We start from the raw sequence: 3,226 nt of genomic DNA on the forward strand, positions 1-3,226 counted from the left end.
TGTCTCTCTGTCTCTCTCTGTCTGTCTGGTGAGCACACGCGCCCTATAGCAAAAACCTCTCCAAAAAAAAAAAAAGTAGTGACTCTGTGAACAGTCATTTTTCCAGAGCTGTGTTCAGTCTCACATCCATAAGGACCTAGCTTGGGTGCTAAGCTTAACGCTCAAGATCAGTCATAACGTGCTGACTTTCCACAAATAATCATTACATTAAAAAAAAAAAAATCAAAGTCGTAAAAGTTGTCCTTTCTTCCCACTCTCTGGCCAAAGATCAGTCAGAAAAGACTTTGATATATTGCATGGCATGACTCCCTCGAACCAATCAGTCCTCCAGGGGCATCCTCTAGAATGCTGTTTGAAAACACTTCTTTTAAGAAAGTCATGACTTTCAAAACTGTCCCACACAAACTTATTTTTTTCAGAATCTTTCCAACAAATTATAATCTCTACTAGTAGCTCTAAAAGATGGGGAAAACATTTTATAATCACACAGGCATATTCTCTTTCTTTTTCTCGGCCTATCTTAACAGCTGTCTCACAGGTGGCAGAGATAGAGCTGGCATTACAGAATATTGACCAATATGCCTACAGACAGCCAATTTCAACGAGATTTGCATGACAGAAGCGAGCAGCCCTAGAGGCCACGTGAACGGGGTAGGGGAGGTGAGAAAATCCGCAGTCAATACCGCAGGAGGGAGGGCGTCCTGGGCACCTTCAGTATGTCCTCTTGAGACATCACAGGCCTGCTGGAGGAGTCCCGAGTCAGAATCTAAAATTCTGTTTCTGCACTGTGAAGGTGACACTCATGAAGTTCACGCACTGCAGTGCACCGTCTTCTGCAGCTTTAATCTCCAAGATCCTGATTATCTTTAACTTCCTTGTCCACCCTATGACAGCAAAGGGCTGCGGCGAGAGATCCAACCAGCAGAGTGTCTGTATGCTGACCCTTTATCACTCGTGGTCATCGGATCCTTAATCTCTTCAGCAATAACATCATTTGCTGCTGTCCACAGCTCATCTTCCCCGTCTTTGCTTCCTGAGGGATTAAATTCAGAACTGAGGTTGCCAGGGTCTCCGAAGAAGTCTCCAAGTCTGCTCTTCGGTCTAGGATACAAGACTCGACCTCCTGAATGTGACTCGCTATCACTGCAAGTTTATTGGAGCAGTTCATGAATAAAGGGAAATTTCTTAGCACCATCACATCATCTATGCATTTAGAAAAAGCAAACAGATTCTTTCAATGCTTGCTGTCCCAGCAAATTGAGTTGGTATCAGTTGTGGTAACCCCCGGCACCTCAATGTGAACCAGCAGCAGGCAGACCGGAGTCCTATATCCTCAATAACTAATTTCTATTCATTGTACTTCTATTCATTTAAGACTATGTGTCATATTTTTCACTAAGTATGTTACAATATTTTATGCCATTTTCACTCCCATAGAATGGGAACTCCCATTCTATGAAGAAGGAAATGAAGGCTTGAAGAGGTTGAATAATTACCAGGATTACAAAGATTATAAACTCTTACTTTTAGGAATGCCTTCAAAATTGCAGGATAAAAAAAAGGATGAAAAAAAGAAACAAAACATTTTCAAACACTCACTAATGCTACCACAACGCCCTGTTATATTCCTGGAAGTGCACTTTAATATAACCTGGGACTAGCAGAAAAACTCTAGCTACTTGAGGGTTTCATATGAAAGAGAAGAGAGTAAAGAAAGCCCTTGTAGATAATGGAAATAAGGGCTAAAGTAGGTGGCCTTTATGTTCCATAATCTCGGATGGTAGGATTCTGAAAGGTCTCATAATACATGTTCTATTGTATCAGAAATAATTGGCAGGTATACTTATTTACCTTCCAATAGAGGTATTTTCTCTTTTGGTCTTTGTCGATCAATACCTGCCTCTTTGAGAAGACCTGTGTTCTGGGGAACAAGTGGAGAGGAGCAATTTTATCTAAAAAGCAAAGTAATAGGTTGGGAAATGGGCCAAGTCATTGAGTGTTGAATCTCATCATAGGACAAAGTGTGCTCTTAAGAAGTGCTGTCTTTGTCTGCCTGAGTCTTATGATTCCAACCTTTATCCATTGTTTTCCAAAAGAAATAGAGTAAGACGTTCGAGTAATAAGTGCACCAGAATCTTTTTATCACATGCTTGATTTAAAAAAAAAAAAAAACAGAGAAAGCATACCTGATTTTAAAAACAGAAATGATAAAACTATAAAGTGAATATAAAACATTTGGATAAACTTATGAACAAATTAACACATTTTCAAAGTAGTTATATTAGTAAAGAAGGATAAGCTAGATTATGCAACAGTTACAAATGCACCCAGAAATTTCAGTGATTTAAATTTGGAAAAGGAGATTTCTTGCTCAAATCACAGCTAAGTAAGTAAGGCTAACTGTAGCTTTCCTTGGTGGGTCTCTTCCGGACAGTGACTAAGGGGTCCAGCGTCTGGAAGTTCTGTTCCCTCTGGCTACCGAGTCATGTGAGATGCTTGTAGAGAACAAGCCTGGAAACCTCTCACATTACTTCTGTCCATTTTTTATCCACCGGAATCCAGTCACATGGCCCACAACACACCCACAACACGTACCAGCCTCTGTAGTTTTGGTGAGCTACTATTTTTTTATCTTCCCTAGCGCTTCTACTTAAATGCTACTTTTCTCAACCTTATCAAATAGACTAGATTAATAATACCAACCCCATCAGACAAGTTTCCCTCAGTCTTTTTCAGCCTTCTTTCCTCCCTCCCAGGGGAGCAAACCTCCTCCTCCTCCTCCTCCTCTTCTTTTTATTTTTTGAGAGGTTTTTGCTATAGGGCACATGCGCTCGCTAGAAAGAGAGAGACAGAAAGCGAGAAATCATCCCCCAGGGGGGATGGCCACACCACAATCCCTTCTCCTCCATTTTCCTCTCAGAATCGTGGGTACGCACACACACACACCCAGCGTGAGTTTAAGCCACCGAGTCTGGGACTCGAACCGTGATCGACTACATGGAAGTCCAGTGACATAGCCATTGCACCAACTGCTGGTTCCTCTCCTCTTCTATAAATCCAAATCCTCTGTGTAAACCATTGAGTCCATTTTCTTTTTCCAGTTCTTGCTATACAATTATTGCCTCTTTTCCCCCATGTCTTTATCTCTATGCACGTTTATCTTTTCAACCTATAAACTTGTTTAAATTTCTTTCATACTAAAAATCCAGCATTGACATTCAGATTG

The 3,226-nt window shown here is 40.9% G+C and overlaps 1 pseudogene; it reads right to left on the reverse strand.

The window, feature by feature from the left end:
• Positions 1-582: 582 nt before the first annotated feature.
• Positions 583-1,210, reverse strand: LOC102481773 (general transcription factor IIH subunit 3 pseudogene; annotated as a pseudogene).
• Between the last annotated feature and the right edge of the window lie 2,016 nt (positions 1,211-3,226).

The sequence above is a fragment of the Tupaia chinensis genome, unplaced genomic scaffold (assembly GCF_000334495.1).
Source record: "Tupaia chinensis unplaced genomic scaffold, TupChi_1.0 Scaffold000138_1, whole genome shotgun sequence".
Classification (NCBI taxonomy): domain Eukaryota; kingdom Metazoa; phylum Chordata; class Mammalia; order Scandentia; family Tupaiidae; genus Tupaia; species Tupaia belangeri.